Source organism: Rattus norvegicus, chromosome 7, assembly GCF_036323735.1.
Source record: "Rattus norvegicus strain BN/NHsdMcwi chromosome 7, GRCr8, whole genome shotgun sequence".
Lineage (NCBI taxonomy): Eukaryota > Metazoa > Chordata > Mammalia > Rodentia > Muridae > Rattus > Rattus norvegicus.
In genome coordinates this window covers 57119464-57141860 of record NC_086025.1, presented here as the reverse complement: position 1 = coordinate 57141860, position 22397 = coordinate 57119464, and the positions used below count along the sequence as shown (strand labels likewise).

Here is a 22397-nt window from a genome sequence, read left to right as displayed (position 1 = left end):
GAGAGCAGCTGGGTCTTCAGCCTGGCTGTGACAATAAAACATGGCCAACACACTTGTCAGTTTTAGCATGGATGTGAGCCTGGGCCCTTCAGTGATGGGATGCTAGGACGCCACTCACTCCAGATTCTTTCCCAGAAGTCTGCGGTCCTATCTGGCTCCTGGCCCAAGGCCTAGATTCGTTGATATTTGAGCTCCAATGCCAAGAGTGCTTTTAATCCATTTAAAATGTTAGAAAAATCACTCTGGCTTCTGTCGGTTCATCCCATTAGAACAATAAAGGCTTGGACTATGGGAAAGTAAGTGAAAGCTGTTTTCGGAATCAGAAGTATGTCAATAAAACCAGTTGATATTTACTGAAATTAATGTGCCAGGGGCTGTGCTGAATGACTGAGACAAGGCTCTCATTCCACCTCACGACAATCCAGTGAGCAGTTGTCACATAACCTAAATGTTGCACTGGAGAGGATTAGACAGGAGGAGACTGGGTAACTTACCGAGGCCAGAGAGCAGGTGCCTGACGGGAGGTGGAGGCAGCCAATGCTTTCTCTGCTTTGGGTGTATATGTTCTCATCATTGCTCAAAATAATCAGATATATACAAGATACGAGCACATATGTGTTGAACGTAAGAGAAAACTAACTTTTTAAAGTTAGGAAGGCAAGGAAAGAAACCAACACCAAATCAACCAAGACCCCTTGGGTGAAAAGAGCGATGCTCAGACAATTTTAAGAATTGTTCAAAGTTCTCTTTTATAAGAAGATAAAATGTCAGTTCTACTGATCAGCACAAGAGTGATATTAAGAGTCGACAAATTCTCCCAGGAGCTTCTTTATGTAGTTCGTTTGCCGATAATGAAAATATGGTGGTTCTCTCTTTTAAATTACTTAAAGGGGTTGAAAAGACATCTTCGGTGGTTACAAACATTTGCTGGTCTTCCAGAGCGACCTGAGTTTGGTTCACAGTACCCAAGTTGGACAGCTCATAACTGCCTGTAACTGGAACTTCAGAACATCCCAGCACACACTTCCGGTTCTGTATACAACAAATGCATACAGATACACACACACACACACACATACACTAAAACGGAAGGAAGGAGGGAGGGATGGAGAGAGGGAGGGAGGGAGAGAAATGATAAGAAAGAAGGAAAGAGAGAGAGAGAGAGAGAGAGAGAGAGAGAGAGGAGAGAGAGATCCTTTACTCCCCATTAATGTCTCTTGGGCTTGCCCATAAAAAATAATTCCATAATTATGTTATATATTTTGTTTATTTATACCCACTTCCTATTTTAGAAATAAAACTTTCAAAGCAATTAAAGGTAGTACTTAATAAAATCAGCATACGAGAGAGCTACCTTGGAAGAGAGTGCAGTGATAGGCCAGCACTGCCCAGCAAGACCAGAATGGGCGTCTCATATGTAGTGAAAATTCTCTGGGACTTGGGGAGATGGCTGGCTGACAGGCTATAAGTGTTTCCTCCTCTCTCGGAGTTCTGAGCATTCGTCTCGTGCAGTTCATAGCCACCTTTATTCTCACGCCTCTGCTAGGTCTCTTGGACTCTAGTGGAAGCTGGCATACACAGAGACAAAATTTTAGAAAATCTTTTTTTCTAAATAGAAAAGTTTTTGTATTTACATTTAAAAAACCAACTTAATCAAATTTCCTTAATTAATTCAACCTATTACAAAAGAAAAAAATCCCTTCCATTTTACCATGAAGCTAATACACTGTTTTATGTTTCAGAACATACCAAGACTGGAACTCTGGTATGTATATGCACTTAACACGTGTCAATTTGGACTGCCCACCTTTCACATGCTCCACAGCCACATGCTTGGTTTCTGCAGCTGAGCAACACTATGAGAGCTATGTGAATGTTCTTCAAGTTTCTAGAACGTCATGGCTTCATATCTTCAGGAAACAGCCAGCTCTGACCTGGTCCTTGTCTTTGCTTGGGTCACTTCTGTTCTAGGGAATCACACCCCCTACCCATCTTTGAGAGACTCATGTTAGAGAAAACAATTCTCTAACGATAAATCAGAAAACTGGTGTAAAATTACACACCATTGTATAGTCTCTCCCTGCATTGTGCTACGTGTAGGCTGTGCTTCTGCTCCTGCATTTTTCTCCCGTCATACTGCTGCCTTGATTTACAAGGGCTTCCAAGTTTTACTACTGAAACCTCATAAAGACTTTCTTCCATGAACAACCTGATCCTGTGAAGTTAACAGACCGGCTCTATTTGCATTTTTACTGGAAGCATTTTCCTTTCAGCTTTCCCTGCAAAGAAGACGTTTTGATTTGTTTGTTTTTCGTTTTAGGAATGTCCATGTATGCACACACACACACACACACACACACACACACACACACACACACACACGACAATCCCTCCCATTTGTTGGGCTATTTTGTGTTATATGTTGGATCTGAAGTGTTTCCCACAGGATCATGTTTGAACACTGGAGCCTCAGATGTAGTGTGGCTACCTGGGGTGGGTGACTGGTGTAGGCTGCAAGGCTACCCTTGCTTTTAGTTCTAGCCCAGACCTCTGCTTCCTTGTTTGTGCCTTTAGAGACACGCTCCCATACTGTATAGGCACAGACTGGCACTGCCTCCAGACAAAGCCATATATCATGTATGCATTAGTTTCCTAGTGGGCAGAAGATAAGGACAGAGGAGGGAAGGAAAAAGGAAAGGGGGTGAGACAAAGAGAGAGAAATGGAAGGTAGATGAGGTTGGAAGGGAGAGAAGAAAACCCAAGAACCAAGTTCTGGTAAGGAACTGACCTTGGGCCTGGTAATTATCAAGGAATTGCTCTGGAGTTGCCAGAAGCAGCTCTGCTGCCCAGAATCTCATCAACATCTCTAGGCATAGAATATATAACCATAGGAAGTCGGTTAGAAAGCCATAGACGACCAGCTCCAGCCTTGCCAAGTTCATCTTGCAGAAAGGTTAATTGTAAATATATAGGTTTCCATTGTTTGGATGGGAGGGATCTTTAACCACATCTGTTGTGTCCCTCTCTACTCATTTTATGCAGAAACACGCCAAGATTATGCTGTAACGTTGCTCCAAGAGAGATCGAATGGGGGAATGGAGAACAATAACATTTGACGGAAGGGCTGTTATCTCCCCAGACGGTAATATGAAATTGTAAGCCGAGAGAAGAAAAGGGCAAATGAAACATGATGAGGCAATAAAAAAAATAAAGAAGAAATGTCAGTCAAATTTATTATCTATATTTTCACAAGTTAAAACAGTAGTTAACTCAAGGCAGTGAATGATGAGCCAAGGAGGTGAAAACATTCGAGAATGGGGTTCATTCTGAAAAAAAGAGCAGCACATCCATCCGACAGACTAGTTGATATTGTCATCTTGTCTTTATGATAAAGAATGTCCCAATTCACCACAAGGCCGGAGTCTTTCCTGACTGGGGTTTGAGAATATAGACACCAATAATAGATGCTTCTAAATGCCAAGTAGGGATTACCCCAACTACACACACACACACACACACACACACACACACACACACACACACACATACACACATACACACATATATACATATACATACATACACACACATACATACATACACACACATACACATATACATACACACACATACACATACATACACACACATACACACATATACATATACATACACACATACATACACACACATACACACATATACATATACATACACACACATACACACATACACACACATACATACACACATACACACATACATACATACACGTACATACACATACACACACATACATACATACACATACACACATACATACACATACACACATACATACATACATACACATACACACATACATACATACATACATACATACATACATACACCTACATACATTGTCTACTATGACAATAGGATGCTATATGGAAGACAGCCATTCTAATGCTAAAGACTATGCCCTGATGTTGCTCACCTAATATCCGACCTGGGTCTTGGCACAGTGTCTGAAATGCAGCAGATGCTCAAATATTTGCTAGAAAGAGAACAAGCTACAGCCTCAGGTCACTGAGAAGTGTAATTCTATCCTGTAATACGCTGGGACAGGAAATGACTATGGAGATGTACTTGGTTAAGGACTATGTCCTCCATGACGGAAGGGTTACAATGGGTGGCAGCAGGGACACCTGCTCTTGTCTGGACTGATAGAGTGACCAAGAGCTCTTCATTATGAATCCCAGTTAGAAACATGAAGAGAAATCATCCAAAGTCATGGAATGACTGACTTAACAAGATTGAACCACGTGTTAGAGTCAGGCATGTGGAAGAAGTGATTTTTTTTTTTTAAGAAGTGGCATATCTTCCACAGGCAAGGTGAGTAATAGATACAAAAATTGTCACATAGACTTCTTTTTGGGTCTGTAACTTGACCTTTCCCAGGATCCTGTCCCCTGAAATATGTATAATGGGAATTCAAAGTATATAAGGCAAAGTTAGTGCACCAGTACATGAAGCACTCTTTTACGGAAGTCTTCACCCCAGTGGGTCACCAGAGTGGCATGCACCTGGACATCTTGAAAGCTGCCTATGTGACTCTCTTCTTGTACTTGCTTTCGTGGGAAGTGGCAAATGCTCATTGACTGTATCTAGCTTACACTCAGCTCATGATGACAAAGGCTGTGCCCATACAGCTGTGCCCAGTGTGCAACGAAAGGGAATGGTAAGTTCATCCATTGCTTTACCATTGTCCCTGCGACACAATTCAAATACAACCTTCACTTCATGTGCGTGCCACCTAGGATATACCTCGTGCCCATTCTCCCGGGTGTGGGCAACAGGAACTTAACAGAGGAAATAGGAGACTAAATTAAGGCAAAATAGGTAAATTAAAAGCGGCCGTGTCTACATCTACCATCGGTTAGATCCATCTGCCCCTCCCCTTTATTCATCAGTACACTTACCAAGATAATCTTCTATTCCTAGAAACGAAATGTGTTTGCGGGGATAGGCATACAAATCATTAAATATTTATCCACTTTTGGTCTATAACACTTGGGGACAGAAGCTTATAAAATTACAACAACAACAACAACAAGAACGACGATGACGACGACGACGACGACAAGTCAGGTGTCTCCATTCCCCTGGGCTGGATTACTTCTGTCCAATGTTTCTGCCTGAGTCTAGATCCCAGTGTACATTCTGAACTTCAAGATTCCGAATGAGATCCCCAAGTTGTGAATATCCCCAAGATATTCAATCACCTTCCTTTGCTGCTTGAACAGTCCATCTGACACAATAGTTTCAAACACAGAAAATGGACATGGTTATATTATAAACAGTTCCATTAGTACCACCCACAGTTACTAAACGTAGAGTCTTGTGTGACTGTTAATACATGTCCAGCAGGAGATCAATGAGTTGGGCTAGCCACCTGAACAGCCACACTGGTCCCATACAAGGCAAAGGGGGCAGAAGGGAGCCCTTCGATTCAGGGTCTGCTTGAATGTCAGGGACAAATATGTCATGCATCGGGTGTAACAGAAAAGATCTCTCCATCAAACGAGGTAGAATACCAGCAAACAATGGATAAAGCTTCTATGGTCCCCAGGTGGCAAATCTGTCAAATTACTTCTACATGCTGATGTCGGCATTTATAAAGTAGTCGGTAAAATGACTTCTGACCTACAGAGACAGCATTCAGGAACAGAGAGTAAACCTGTATACAGTATACATGGGTTACAGATAACTCATGTAAGATACCAGTAAAGGGCTCTTTGTTGATAAATCAAAGCAAAAGACATGTTACAAGGGATGTCTAAATTAGAAATCACATAGAGTAAGTATTACACCGGCAAGCAAAGTTCTCTTGGAGGTAACCAACTGCTCTGTCATTGAATTGGAAGACCAGTCCACAGGAGGCACTAAACCCATGGTACTGCATGATTGAGTAGGTCATGGGCTGAATAGGGAAATACACACTGCTGTGCCCTAAATGGACACACTGCTAAAATGTCTTTAAAATCTTTATGTTTATAACTATAGACTCATTCTACTGCAACCCTGGGACAGGAAAAACTTCTTTTAAAAGGGAGGGAATAATGCAGACGTTCATGTCTGGCCTAAAGTGCTGGGATTAAGGGACTCTGGAGCTCTTTATCCTAAACAGGACAGTGCTCTCTCTCTCTCTCTCTCTCTCTCTCTCTCTCTCTCTCTCTCTCTCTCTCACACACACACACACACACATACACACACACACACACACACACACACACACCACACACGCTCACACACAGGGCCTAGGGGATATCATAGAAGAAGGAAAAGATAGAATGTAGAAAGGAGCTAGAGGCAGAAGAGGAGTGGCAAAGAATGTGACCCCAATATTCCAGAGCCATTATGAGCACACAACAGAAATGGACGCCTGTACAAGGCTGGGGACTTCCAACATTCCATCACTGATACAGAGGGTATACATGGGGCTCCACCCTTCCTGAAGAGCTGTTGGTTTAATGGTGGCTATAAGAGGAGCTGTCATTTTCCTGGTGTCATAGCCATGGGTGGCAGCTAGTGGGGTAAAAGAGACCAAAGAGAAAAGAATGGCAGATGGTAAGCATAACCATAGCGCGTTGGACATTTATATATGTATATAAAACTGTCAAAAACAGAAACAAAATAAATCATGGAGAACCAATAAGGGAACCCAAGCTGATCAATAAGTGTAGCCATTCATCCAACATTTATTTTTATGAAATATGCTCCAGATATTAGACTAGTTGTTTTAGACATAAAAATGTGCAAGAAAATGTTTTGTTCAATAGCAGCTTATAATCCAGTGGATAAGAAAAATACATAAAATATTTCATTACATGGTTGGGTGCCAGGTTAAATGATCTGAAGCTCTTGATAGAGGAGGGACAGGACCATCGTGAACAAGTGACTGAGCTTTTCTGTAATGCAGAAGGGAATCTGAAAAGTGGAGAGAGGACGGAGGGAGGAGGGAGGAGGAAAGGAGGGGGAGGAGGAAGGAAGGAAGGGGAGAAGGAGGGAGAGGGGAGAGGGAGGGATATAAATAATCAAGAACATTGGAAAGAGTCACTGAAAAGCAGGACACGGGAATGATGCAATGAGATCCAGTGAGCCGTCTTCTCCACACAGAAGAGTGAGAGGCAGGGGAGAACATTATCTAGAACTTAGTTCTCAAATAAACAACTCTGTAGTATTTCACAAAATAAATATCCCATGAAGGCCCAGTCCAGCCATAAGAAAGAATTCTGCCTTGGCAGAATTTGCTAGCTATGGCATCAGGGTGGAAACCAGTTTAGAATTCTTGGTGGTTGGGAAAGAAAGTAAACTCAGTGGAGATGCAAACTTCTGTAAGAAGAGTTGAAAGGAGTGGTTGTCAGTGGACGCTCTCTGTAAGAGCAATGAAAGAAAAAACCTGCCTCAGGGCTGCCAATGAGGAGAGTTGCCAGGCTGAACATTCTGATAGAAAGTTTCATCCTTTACAGTACCGCAGAGCATTTCAAAGTGTGGCTAAGTATATCGCAGTGAAGGAGAGGATGCTGGGATTGATTTTGTGGCTGGAATCTTGTGTGCCTTTTACCACCTGCCTCCCTTAAAAGGAACTTGATCCACTAAGAGCTGACAAAAACACCACAAAAGAGGGACAGAGCAGACAGCACAAGGAACATTCTTGAGCTAACTCTTTGGACCCAGCTGGGTCTGTGAGGACCAATCATTGCTGATGCCTCCCATTTGTGGAGAAGGAAAAAAGAGGTGGGGCCACTGAACTAAAAGTTGGGCTTGGACCAGCATTCATCAGACCACTAACTCTCAGACTCTATTCCAGACCACACTGATATTTTATAGCCTTGATACTCAATGTGCGATTCTCGGAACAGCAGAAATAGCATCCTCTGGAAACTTTTCAGAACCCTTGGGTGGTACCCTTGACCTGTTGAGTCATATTCTGCAGTTCATTACAATCACTAGGAAATCATGAACACAATGTTTTGAGAAGCACTGCTTATTGGAACTGAGGAAAGGCTGCCATGATGGAGAAAGAGAGGACGCCATTACTGAGGTACTAAGGAAGGCATGTTCCTCCCTGCCTCTCCGGCTTTCTCCACTGAAATCCTGCCATTGTACCAGATGCTCCCTGGAATGCCTCAGTTTACCTAAATTATAGATGGACCTGCATTACCCTGACTGAGCTCAATGTGGTACTAGGAGCAAATGGATAGTATTATTTCATTGATGTATTATTTCATGCTTAAAGTATGAAAGGCGGGTTGAACAACCCCCATTGACAATGCAAAGTAAACTGTTGATCCAAATGAACTTCTGGTTGGTATTTTACAGGAAAGAGTCACTTTTAACTGGGAAAGCTTCCAAGTACCCCTAGTTCAGACCACGGCTGACTCCTGCTGGCAAAACAATTCGCCATTTTAACACATTTATGGACCAATAATGTTATAATAAGGTGTTACATTAAATAATGTTCATCCGAATTTAGATCTGAAATCAGATATGTTGAAATGTTAAGCTGCCTACCTGTAATTATATCATATACTATGTTTAAAATGTGCGCGGATGAAGCAGAATCAGGTTTAGGATCAGGAAAGTTAATGGAGCAAATTTAGCTGAAGGCTAAAAAGCAGTGAATGGAGAAATAAACGAATAAATCACATTCTTGATACTAAAAATAGACCTCAAGATGGTTTCTTTTTTTTTTTTTATTAGCTTGAGTATTTCTTATATACATTTCAAGTGTTATTCCCTTTCCCGGTTTCCGGGCAAACATCCCCCTCCCCCTCCCCTTCTTTATGGGTGTTCTCCTCCCCATCCTCCCCCCCTTGCCGCCCTCCCCCCAATGAAGATGGTTTCTACCAAGAACATCAGTGGTAAAATTAGTAAACAAAGTTATGCCCAGTTGGTTTGGCTTTTTCCGTGCTTATAAATTGGAAACTGGTGCTGAAGAGATCGCTTAGCATTTAAGACATGTGGCTCTACCAGAGGGCCTGATCTCTGACTCTAATACTCATAGCAAGTGGGTCACATCCCTCTGTAACCCAAGCCCAGGGATCTGTCACTCTCTTCTGGCCCCTGTGGGCACCAGCACTCATATGTATATACTCCTCCTATCTTACGATAACAGAAATAATTAAAAATAAAATAAAATTTAAAAAAATTACAGATTTCTAACTTGAACATAACTATAGCAACAATATCTATCATTTCTGCCTATATAATCTGAGGGGGCAGTTGTATATGAGAAAGAATACATTTCAGTGGACATTTCTAAGGTCAAACAAGTTCCTCCTTCTCCACAGAGGCCCCAGTGTAAAATTAGCCCCAGTGACCGTGAAGCAAAAGAAGCATCTCTTTCTATGCTCTCTTATTGGGTAGATAAACGTATAGGCGAGTTTTAAGAAAAAAGAAAAAAACCCGAACAGCTTCAAAGACAAAATTGTGTCATCTTAGACTCTATCTTGGCTTGAATTTTGCATATGATTTTAAATATCTCCCCACTCCCATCTAAATGTTCCTGGGTGTTTTTTACACTTTATGCATTGGTGTTTGCCATCTTAAATACTAAGACTATGTATATGTATATGATGTATATATTAAAGTATATATATGTACATATATACATTCATTCTATAAAATATTTTGCTCCAAACAGAAAAATGGCCATTTCTAAAGCTAATCATTCCTAAGGACCTCACAAATGAACCCCCAGTTTTTTTGCTATATAAATATATAGATGACAGATAAATTTACAGATAAATTGACAGGTGAGATATATATACATATATGGATAAATAGATGATAGGTAGATAGCAGATAGATGATAGACAGATAGATAGATAGATAGATAGATAGATAGATAGATAGATAGATAGATAGATAGATAGATAAGATAGACAGATAGATAAATAGATAGATCAAATAGATAATGATAGATTCGGCAACCTAAGCAAAGACACACCTGACAGTCATTTAACAAACGTTTTGAGTAAATATTTAATATTGTCCTTCCTCTCACAGACTGTAAATATCCCACTAGTCCATCAGCCCTGTCAATCCTGCCCTCTATAGAACTCTTCACGTTTCTGTGAATTTCTAGTACATTGTTTAATTGAGTATTTCTCTTTTTAAAATGTGAGATTCTAAAAAGGTACCCAGTCTTATTCAATACCATTTTCATTATTTTAAACATAATTAATATCTGTCATTGAGAAGGCATATTAAATGTTACAAAGCTGTGACCATGCTCTACCTGCTTCCCACATTGTTTACACAGTATAATTTATGGAAAAAGAAGACAAAGTGGTCTCAGTGGCTCACTTCTCTCCTATTCACCCTAGACCTTGCCTTTTTTCAGCTGTGCCCAAGGCAAAGCCTCACCACAGCAAACTGAAGTCTTTATTTCTGTTCTGTAAACAAGGCTTTTTCAGGTAATTCATAGTTTTTTTTTCCCCTGCACTTTACTGATTCTCCCTAAATGCTGATTTAGTAAAACCGTAATCCTTTTAAGTAACCAGTATCTAACTGCCAGACTTCCTGTGGACGTTAATTTGGCAGTTTTACTGCCTGGGGATAAAGGAGAGAGCCTTCCTTCCCCAGCCGCCCCTGCAATCACTGGATGGCAACAGAGTGGAGGTGAACACCTTTGGAAGTGCCTGCTCTCCCTCTCCCTTCCCATTGTCTGGAAAGCAGCTATCCTGGTGGTGAGGCATCAGGGATAAAGGTACTACCTTGGAGATGGCACAGCAACAGGACAAAAGGAGCCTGGGGCCCTGTCAGGGCAACTGCTCAAATCCAAATCAGTACCTGAGGAAGATGTGTCCGCCTTATTCCACTCCCTAACTGATTAGCAGGCAGATCATTTTCCCTGGTCAGCCTTCTCGCACTTCCTTCAGTTTTCACCTGAAAGACTAGTATTCGTAGAAGCATCCCCATACTGCCATGACGCTCGCCCCCTTGTCTAAACATGGTGCATGCTGGCAGAAACAAATCTGGCATTTGCCTTAGACTTCCAGATCTATCAGGGAGTGATTACACCGGCTTCCCTCTTTGGCAGGTATTGCATACCTGGTGTATTCCTCTGAAAAAACACTTTGGCTTGGGAGGAAATCTACACCATCCCTTGATAGCTCAGGAATTGGCCTTATTGGGAAATATTAGATAAGCTAATATATTTAACAATCTTCCCATCACTGACCAAAGACGTTCTGGAGAGTTCTGGGGTAGGCATAGCAGCTGTCAGTCTTGAGGAGGTAGACAGATGATCTCAGACTCCCTAGGGTCTCTCTCTTACAGGGAATGAGGAAAAGAGCTTTGATTGTCCATTTCCAGGTTACGTCAAGGAGTGGCTGCTGTGTATACCAACTGCTAGACAGGGCCAAGAACCGAGCCACTTTAGTCTACATGGAGAAAGCTACTGATCTCGCAGAAAATGGACTAAGGTGTAAGGAACCTCTACAGAGGGAGGGAACCCAGGCCCATTCAACTGCTACGTGGCTTAGTCCAGTCAACCTCAAGACAACAGAGACATCTAAAGACTAACTGATACTCTGAACAGTTGATCAGACAATCAGCACTTTTAATTAACAACTTTTGAATATATTCATTAAATTAGAGCAGAATCACCGAGCACCTAAGGATCACAAAGAAAACACACAGCTAAACTCAGTCTGATGAGTTCTAATGGCAATAAGAGTTTCTCACATAAGCTTCCTGGTGAGATAGGGGTTAAGTACCCAAATTAAGGGTATCAAAGAGAATTTAAAATCAAGTTTTGACATGTGATGATCAAGACAGAATAGGCAATGAGCCGTAATTCATCTCCTAAATAAGAGGAAGGATCTAAACCAATAAAGATGGGGATATTCTAAGATTGTTAGAGCGCTGATCTCTTTCATCTTCATATATTTATTATGGTCATCTGCTTCTGGGAAGATAGCATTGATTTTAAAAAATGTCTTAAGTTAAAATAAAAATACAGTCCAATAGAGAAGCTAAGAAAAATTAGAGTTTATGGAACTCCTCAGAATTCTAATTTATCAGATTTCTAAGTTAAGGACATTGGAGGAATGACTCCCATTCTTCACACCCAATCATTGAACAAGTCTACCCCTAATAGCTGAATGTAATGAGGAAGAATAAGAAAACAGAATGATAAAAGATTAGGAAAACTAAGGCAAACAGTTGTAGAAGTTTGGTCTTGTTCTTCCTCCCAGTCCTACGTTCCCAGAAATAAGACTCAGACTCAAAATATGTTTATAAATACCTTGTCCATATAGCTAGGCCCTTCTCTGACTAAGTCATGACGTAATATAACCCATTTATTCTGTTCTACATTCTGCCACATGGTTGCTTACCTGTGTTCCGTTACTAAGTGTGGTCTTGCCAAATCTTCCCGGGCCAATCTCCCATGCCTCATTCTATCCCAGAATTCCTTCTGCCTCCCGGATGTCCCACCTTCTATTATACCCTTTCCTATAGGCCATAGGTTTTTTCATTGACATCTATACACAAGGTATTCTCTCAACATAGAGTGAGAGAGGCAGAGAACCTAAAGGGATGTGTGTGAGTGCCAACACTCACAGGAGACGGATGTAGAAGCAGCCAGCATAATAAGAAACCCTTTCTATCTCAAAACCCTCCAGGCAGGAAAGGTAGAGGGGTGTTCAGGAGTATTCTTTCAGGGGAACAGAGTCCAGAATGGGAGTTATTCAGACTATCCGCTTCATTGTGTTTCAGGGATAACCTGATTCCAAACCAGAGACTCCTTTAGGCCTCTTTTTCCCACTGTTGTGAGCACATCAAGAGTGGAGTTTGGTCTTCTCCTTAGTATTCATGACTGGGTACTGGGCAGATGCTTCATATGTGAGCACTGAATTAAAAATTCTTATAGATATACTGTGGTGTTTTCATTAACCCTAATGAGAAACATTCCATGGTTTGTTGAGCCAAAATAAGTAGATTTACATTTTGTATCTATTCATCTCCTGCACACACTTGACGAATTGGCTTTTAAGTTTCACACATGATGTGAAAGAGCAGACAGTATGAGCCACAGGCTTAGTGTAACATTATGATCCAGTGATGGGCGCTGAGATCTAAAATGGCTCCTAGAGCCGCTGCTTGTGCTTTCAAACTATGACAAAGGGCAAAGCCACATTGAGTCATTATCATTAGGGAAACATGTCACAAACCCAGCAGACCCTGAAACAGACAAGGGGAGGGAATGCTGCACAGCCATCTTTACCCGTAGACCGTCAATTTAAACGCCAGCAAATCGCTAATGCAAATGAAAACAGAAAATGCTCATCCATACCATAAACCATAACAAAGTCCAGCGTAACACTGGGCTACGGGTACAGGCGAGCATTTAATCTGCAATTGAGTCCAAGGACTGGAGAACAGAATGAAAGGTATTGGGTATCAAGCATTCTCATTAAAGACCTACCTACAAACTGCCCAATCTGAGACTTCTGCTAATTTAGGTTTTGAGGGGACCTAATGCCTATGCATAATTAAAATGTTTTCAGTTCAATGTGTAAAATGGTATTTAGTTTCATAACAAATTAAAGCAAATGTATTGTTATAGACATGAATAGAGTGTGCCCTGAAATGTCAGTTTTCAAGGACAGCAATATATCTTGTTTATTTGAATTGAAATAAGCACTCTAACGCAGATATCTTTATGCAGTACGGACTGGATTATTTTGAAATCGTCACATGGGTTACATACGGGCATTGTTCCCTTCTACCCATTTAAAAGCCATTTCTGTGGATATTCAACTACTAGCTGTTAATTAAGCACTGAGTAGATTTGTATTTTGGTGTTTAGTGAAAATTTAAAGAAGTATATAGTGTGTAAAAATGATCTAATCTTCAAAGAAAAGCATCTTACTGAAAAAAAAAACAACTCAATTTTAAAAAGTATATTGTGAAAGCACCCACTTCAAATTCAAATAAATATAATGCCCATTTCAAATTTCAGTCACGAAAATCAACTAATATTTACTTATGAGACAATGGAAAACAATAATACCAGCAGCAGTAGAAAGTTCTTGGTAGCATATTCGAGCTGTTGATAATTTAACCATAAACTAGGCTCCTAATGGTGTTTTTCATTGATATGTTCCTGCTCACCCACTGTGCACCGAGGCCAAAATGCAACGATCCATTCTTCCCCCAGACTCTTTCCCAGTCATCCCTTCAGTCCGTTTTGTTAGCTGACTCCATTTCTCCATGGAAAATAATTTCATGATATTTAGCAAGATAACGATCATTAACTGGTCCCTGTTTCCCTCATCTACCTTAGCACTTGCTATGATACACTTCCTAGCCCATAGCTCAGGGCAGCCATGTGCTGGGAGTCCAGTACACAGAGCAGGAATTAAAGTGATGAGTTATGCCCATACAACTTCCATTTGCATATTGCTTATTCCAAGAGTCTGGAAAAAGCTAACCAGTATAAATGGGGTTCTGGGTACATTAGTTATTTTTCTGTTACTGTGAGAGAAGACTGTGATAGAAAGTGTCTCTGATGGGAATAGCCCTTGTTCTGACGTATAGTTCCAAAGAGCTGGTGTCCATCATGACAGAGAGACATTAACAGATGGGGAAATTGGCAGGAAATCATAGAGATAGGAGCAGGAAACTGGTTAATCAAATTTTCATCCATACACAGGAAGCAGAGAGGGAGGACCGGAAGTGAGGTCAGGCTATAAGCTGCCAAAGCCTGCCTCCAGCGACTTACTTCCTCCTAAATGTCCCACAGACTCCCCCATCCAGTGCCAACATCCAGACAAGTGTTCAAACACTTAAGTTGATGGGGAACGAACGTGAATGAATGTTTCTCATTTACCGCAGCAGAGAATCTAGGGTCCACAACTTACTCTGTAGCCTTCCACCGTTGCTAACCTGATTGGGTCATTGGTTTGTGACATGACTAAGAAGTAATTCCATCCTGTTGTGTTGAGATTTTAGAGTTTGTTGATCTTAGTAGCAAGCATTATTTACCACAACCGAGAAGCCCACTTATCCCTTAGTCATAGATCAAAGTTCCCTCTTCCGTGAAGTCTTTTCTATCCCTTCAGGTGGAATTAATCGTTCCTTTCATGGTGTCCCCAGAGCAATTATTATGTGTATTTATTATTTATTGCTATTTAAACCATTTGTGATTCCTTCTTTTTCATCAGTCATCCTAAGCACCCAGTCCTTCCCACCCCCCAAGAAGGTACCCAGTGAGCGTACACGGAGAGTTTTTATTTGATTGACAGTATTTGAAAAAGTTGTATCAATTGCACGGAAAGTTTATGCATGAATTTTATATTTTTTATTTTTAATGGTTGGTACTGGATTTAAAAAAAAACACTCAACCTTCACTCGAATGCAGTACTTACAGAGCATTTCCTTAGATAAACAGTTCGCTTTAAATTCTCTTTGCTGGTGCTTAGTGGTGCACATTATCCACCGAAGAACCAGGAGTGGATCTCCTCTCTGCCTCTTAATAGCACCTCAGTACTTAAGGGACAGCCTGCTGGCAAATAGTGATGATCCACTGTGTTTTTTTTCAAAATACTTTTATTTTTCCATTGGACAAAAGAAAATAGACCGACGGAAGTGTGCATCTGGTATCCTTTCAATAATAATGTAGCCACAAATAATTTTCTTTTAAATAAGGGTGTCTTAGTTAGTGTTAACTATCTGTTAACCTGGCATAGCCTAGAGTCATCTGGAAAGGGAGTTCTAATGGCAGAATTGCTCAGACTGGAATGTGAGCATCCTAAAGAGGATTCTCTTGATTGTTGATTGATGTAGACGCCCCCCCCCACTGTGGGTGGTACTATTCCCTAAGCAGGGGGACTCTAGGCTGGGCTTTCTGAAGAGACCAGCTACCAGAGCATGACCCCTAGTGAGCCAGCAAGCAGCTTTCCTGCATTGTTTGCCGACTTCCATTCACAAGATCCTGCCTGCCTTCCTGCCTCAATTCTCCACAATGGTAACTATAACATTACTGCAGATGAAACAAACCCTTTCCTACCCAAGGTTACTTTCAGTCAGAGTGGTTTACCACAGCAACAGATAGCAATGCAGAACAGGGAATCTGCACGACAGATGAGACCATAAAACTGAAGAGATACCAACACCCAAATGTCTACAATACCAAAGATTAAAACAAGACTATGTTCTGCCATGGAGTTTATAACCACTATGTGCCTGCATCCCTCTGAAGCTGCATGGGTACACTGATGGGTTTCCTGGGGCTTATAACTGGAAGGGAGCACTCTCACACTCATAAGTGCACACACAGAGTGGGAGTGGACCAAGCCTGTTAAATGGACAGATAGGATATTGTATCTGAAGTGTCTATACAGGACCTGTTAGCAAGGTGAGACAGATATTGCTATACTATCTGCTCCAGGCTGGAGCTTGCGTCATTTGAGTGTAATTTTCATCTAAATTATTATCTTTTAACACCCTGGCTTCTAAACTTTATCCCAGAAGAAGTAGAACTAATTGATGTGGGATCCTCTTGACTGCCAAAAAGCGGGCTCAAAAATACCTCTTCTTTCTATGGAGAAATGGGAAGTACATCATAGGAGGGAGCAGAGGGGAAGAAGCTCCTACTTCACCAGGAATTATCTACAATCCAGTGTTTTGTGGTGCCCCTTGCCTGGGGCAGCCTGCCTCATTCTGATGCCCTTTCATTCAGTAGGCTAGCGTATGCATTTGGTCTGAAGTTATGATCAAAACTGACTTTCTGTACATGAAAAATGAGCTGACTATTTTGAAGAGGCAAACAAGTCTAAATTTTACAATTTCTAGAATACCATTCTATTTTTTTCAGATAGAAAACATTTATCTTATTTTCCAAACTAATGATTCTACTCAAACAAACAACAAAACCTGAGGGACAAAAGAACATTAAGTGAATCATCTTTCCTAAGACTTTTCCCACCACACATACAGGCACGCACACACACACACACACACACACACACATTCACACATACATGTACACATATACACACATGCACACACCCACCCATATGCATATATATACATGCACACACATGCATGTACACGTATACAAAACCACACACAAACATGAACACACACGTGCATACACATATACACACACATACACATACATATGCACATATACAAAACCACATAGACACATACATACATACACACACGGAAACACATATGCATACACATACATGTATACACATAAACATACACACATGCATATGCACAAGCATGCACAGAAGAAAAATCTAAAATTATTTTGAAATAAAATCTTTTCAAACCTTATCTCTTGCTGACTGCATTAATGACATGCAGTTTAAGTGCCCTGATTTCTCATTCCAGGGCAAACAAAGCAAAGAATGTGGTGAAAAATCTTAATAGCATGGCCTGTTCTTAGCCCATCAGCTATGCAATAGCTGTAAGATATTTCCTGATAAAGTGCTCCTTATGTTATTAAGAAAGAAAAGTTGAGCAGTGGTTTCATCAACACTAGAAGGAACAGTGGCACTTACCCGATATTAATCTTACATGCAATCTTATTCCCGAGGCCATGCTAATCCCCACCAGGGCTACTAAGTTCCCAGCAGTAGCCATCACCTTTGCTGTAAATGCTGACTCTCCCTACGCTGGAGAGGCCCAGTGCAACTTGGAAATGGATATAAATTCAATCCAGCTGGGCAAACTGCAATCTGAGAAATTGGGGTGGGTCAGTGTTGTAGCTCCTGTTCCAGGAACTGTTTCTGGAGAGTGGTACTTCCTTCCAACTGGCCTGGAGAAGACCACATGCTCAGTGGATGCAGCCACCAACACCTCCTGTGCCCCTTGGAGGTGTTACAGAAGCTATCAAGCCCAGACCATCACTTTAAACTTGATTACTTCTCCCCTTCCCCTTCCCCATGTTTTCAAACTGTGGGAAACACCCACGGAACATGTCTTACGATCTTAACCATATAAAGTTCATAGCCCAATGTTGTTACACGGTTTTCCATTGGTGGGCAGCAGACCTCTAGGACACTGTCATCTTGCAAAATTGAAACCACACGCCTATCAAACACAACCCCTATTCCCTCTATCCAGACCCTCAGCAACCACTGGTCCATATGCTGTTTGCAAATCTTGACCACCTTAGGTAGATTGTGGGTATTTTAAGTGGAGCAATGCAGAGCCTATCTTTTTGTGGGGCCTGTTTTCCTTACCTCCTTAACCTTGGCTTCTATAGATCAAATGAACAGTTAGTACTTCAATTCTTGCCCCTATTCATCTCTAGAAAACTCTGGAAATGGCACAGTATTCTGTAAAAACTGAATGTCATGGTGAGTTAGCAACCACTGAATTTCATGAGGCTTCCTTTTCAACTGTGTATCACTTTTATGCTGCGGTTCTTCTCGTCAGTAACACAAGTCTCAGTGACGTCAATCATTAACGGTGCTGGTGGTCACGGTGACGTCAGTGGCAGCCATGTGATAGCAGTACAGGCTACCTAACCTTCACTGAACTTTCTGAGCCAGACACCAGGTCTTCCTTCACTTAATCCTGATTGCAGTTAGTAAGTCTCTGTTGCTATCAGTGTACTCAGCCACAGACGCATTCATAAACTCCTACACTCGATCCACATTCACATCTCCAAGCAACTACCAAGGACATCAAGGCTAACGAAGGATGTGACTGAATCTATTTAGGTTTGACCCTTTGCCCTCAGAGCCGCTGGTTTGCTATTTATGCCATGAGTCACTTCCACCATAAACAGACAAAAGAATATGAGTCTTCTTGTGGGCCAGGAACTTCCCTAATTGCTTTTCATGCATCTTTGAGTTCTTGCTAAACCCCTAAGCCAATTCTACAAAATTAAAAAGACTCGTGCATAAAAGTATCTATGATTCCCCTAAATAGAGCAAGAAAATAAAAACTGCCCATATGTATTATGAAAGGAATAAATCCCTCCCAAATTATGAAAATTTACAAAAATATAATCCATATTGCAAAATAAATTTAGTTTGAACATATAAGGTAAGAAATAATCCTAATATCTGAGGGGCACTGGGAAATTTATTTGGGGTTAAAATGAGTGTACAGTATCAGTTCTTCAGAACCCTTCTCCTGTGTGCCAGCATTATCATAGTCCTGAATTATCATCTCTTTTCTTCTGTTCTCTTCCTGTTCATATTAGACGTCTTTTCTTGCACCAGATTAGGTTTCCCCTCCTGTGTCAAATGCAGCTCAAGGGTAGGTGGGTCACACTGCCTTACACAGTCTGAATTCTCCACATACCTGAGTTTGACGGGTGACTTGTCTCAGTGTGTGTATTACCTGCTCAGGGGGCACCTTCGTTTCCGTCCTGAGTAGGCCATGCACCTCTGGATTCACAGAAGACAGATAGGACGGAACGTAATGAAAGCACTGAGCTCTGGAGGCCCCATAACATTAGCATTCAGTATAGAAGGCCAAGGCGGGCCTATTCGTTTTCTTCAGAATCATTACTGTCTACCCCTCAGCTGACATGGTAAGATGTCGGCTGGCTGGTGTGTGTGTTTCATGAGGACAATCGGTCATTCCTTCTCCGCAGCCTCTTCCTTCTCTGTTGTCTGCCTTGTTCCCTCCCACCTGACAGCTCTGTGATGGGCCACACACTGTGCCTTTCCCTCTTCCCAACCACCATGACAGACAGTGGTTTCTCAATCAGATGCTATTGGCCTACTCGGAGATCTCCCTGCGTCGTCTTCTCCCTAAGTACATGTGCCCGTGTACTTTTTCCTACATCCCTGGTGATCTTTCCCTGTAGCTAAAACGAAACTCTCAGTGGCTCACCCCCGAGGCTTACGAGTTCTTCAGAACCCTTCCCCAAAGCTCCAGGGTCTACAGTAATCTTTTATCTTCTTTGATCCCTTTCCCACCGGGACAGGCTTCTCTTACTCGATACCTCATTCCTTAGTCAAAGGAATGTCATGGTTACCTTGGCCTTTTGCCTGGGCCAGCACAGATCGCAGGTTTCATAAATTGAGCTCTTAATGTGTATAGAGGCTTCAAGAGAGCAATCTCGAGGTCCCGGGGTGTGTACGAGCTGCACTTTTAAAGGAGCCCCGTGGCTCCGCATCCAGTCCTACCTAGAAGGAGGGGCTGCCGGGATCAAATTCTGGCTTTCCAGCACTCTAGTTGTAAAATAGTCATCTACATAACTTACTTTTTCAAAATCTCTCTCTGCTTCTGGTCTTCACTTATAAAGTGGAGGCACAGTGCCTTCCCAGCAGGGTCGTGAGGACACATGAAGGCTACATCTGTGTCTAGCTCCAAACTCGTGACCTTCTACAGGAAGAGCAAACACCGTAAAACGATGTCTCCATGTTCTCCTCTGGCTATTCCCAGGATGCTGCGATAGGTTTTCTGTAGTTAGAGACATTTCTGTTGATGTGTAATAGCTAAGGATGTGTGTTATTCACATGCTACACCCTAATGACCCACAAGGACATGCTAGGATGTAGGCAACTGGAAACAGCCTCCTGCTTTGACTGTATTATCGCATTTATTCCTGTTTGACCAGAGGAGGCTGAGAACAGGGGCCTCAGCTTTCAGAAGAGCTGACTGTGAAGGATAAAGGGATGTGGGCAGAAGTCCTCTGACAGTCTTCATTTCCCTAACACCTACTCTGTGTCTCTCCCTGCCCTCCTCGAACTGTTAAACTCACAATGTATGCGGTACAACTAGCAATCGTGACTAAATGTCCAATTAAATCAAACCCTTAAAAAAATAGAAGCCACCTTTGGATGAATCTGATTCTCCAAGCGCCAATAGCACCCTATTCATCTATATCCTGGGATACAGAAGAGCAAGGAGATGATCTCCCTTCTCCCTCCAGGAACAATTTATTTGGAGGAGTCAGACAACGAGAACACACAACCACAAAGCGATGTGTCAAACGCCTTAACAGGAACACAGACAGCGTGCCATGGTTACCTTGACTGATTCTGCCCTGGAGGCTGGATTTATTAAAACATCTCACAAATTAATAAATAATACTGGTCGATTCCAGTTTATCATTTCCTGTCTTTAATGTGTTTTGTGCATGAGGCAGTTACCAGAGCTCGGGGCCGTGAGGGAGGGAAGAGACAGTAGTCATCATATGCAGGATCTGATTGTTAAAGCCCTGCCCACATGATTTGTTCTGCTACAACCAAATGCAAACAAATGGAATGCGGGGTTCAATTTTTCTCTTCTGATGTAGCGTTGAAATGGCGCACTTAGATCCCCTGAGACAATTCCTGCTGTCCTCAGAATGGAACCTGGGACACTTGCTTCCATTTGTCCTCCTGCCACCTGGTTGAAAACATGTCCTTTGGACTGTGAATGGTTCTGAAGACAACTTCATATATGGGCACTCCTCCAGACCAGTCCGGCAATTCCCTTTTTCTCTTTCAGGCTTCCTTCAAATCAGTTAGTCATTTGCAGGCTTGAATTGACGCTCCGTCAAGCCTACCTCCGTGTGAACTATCAGTCTTTAGAAAGAAGCGCCATCTCAGAACTGTTTTCTGTTGCAAATGACAAGCAGTCATTACTCTGACCACCGACGATAATTCCCCAGGACTCAGCTTGACAAGCAGAGAGAACGAAGTGGAAGAAAACTAGATGCTTGCCAACATGACTGTTAAATGTCAGCTACTGGGGAGTTTATCCCCACATGAGATATTTCTTTTGTACCAGAGGACGGCCACTGAGAGGCAACACACACACACACACACACACACACACACACACACACACACACACACACACATACACACACACAGTGACAACATAATAAAGCCACAGAAGACAGCCTTATCATTACTGATGCAGGAAATACAGCCCTGATTAATGTCACCAAAGCACATGTCAGGAAGGATAATAATGATGTGTACAAATGAATCTTCCCGTCCTGGACAAAGGACTTAAGTACCACCTAAAACTGAGTAATAATTATATACAAATCACCAGCGACATCACTGTCTACTAAGCAGGCATTATGTTCTCACGTTTTCAAAGGGTTTGTTTTATATTTTTCTCTGAAAGTTTCCTTCAACTCTTCCCACTTGGATTCAAGTGACACAAATTACAAAGTAGCAGGGCAAGCTCTTGCATTGCCTAACGAGGCAAGTGACTCCTGCCGGGGACAGATACAGGATACCAGTGGGCTCCCCCTACTACTACCCAGTGTGCCAAGAGAACTGTGCAGCTGGAAAAAGAAAGACAAGATGGTGTGGACCACGCAGAGAGGCCACACGGCTGTCTAAACCCACGATGGATCAAAACAACATTAGGGAAAGCAGACTTCATGTGTGTCCTGGTTCCAGGGAAACTGGGCTGAG

General features: G+C 41.9%; 1 protein-coding gene and 1 long non-coding RNA gene across 11 annotated transcripts in view; one reads left to right on the top strand and one right to left on the bottom strand.

Annotated features, from left to right (window-relative positions):
- Nucleotides 1-22397, bottom strand: part of Grip1 (glutamate receptor interacting protein 1) — a 657377-nt gene that overhangs the window by 336017 nt on the left and 298963 nt on the right. The window lies entirely within an intron of this gene.
- The window catches only part of LOC134479878 (uncharacterized), a 32174-nt gene continuing 16211 nt past the window's right edge, over nucleotides 6435-22397 (top strand). The window contains exons 1-2 of one of the 3 annotated variants that reach the window (XR_010053719.1): nucleotides 6435-6612; nucleotides 20912-21082. This is a non-coding gene — a long non-coding RNA (uncharacterized LOC134479878). Of the gene's footprint in view, nucleotides 6613-8367; nucleotides 21083-22397 lie in introns of those variants that run through there. The other 2 variants (XR_010053720.1, XR_010053721.1) reach the window with 2 other exon arrangements.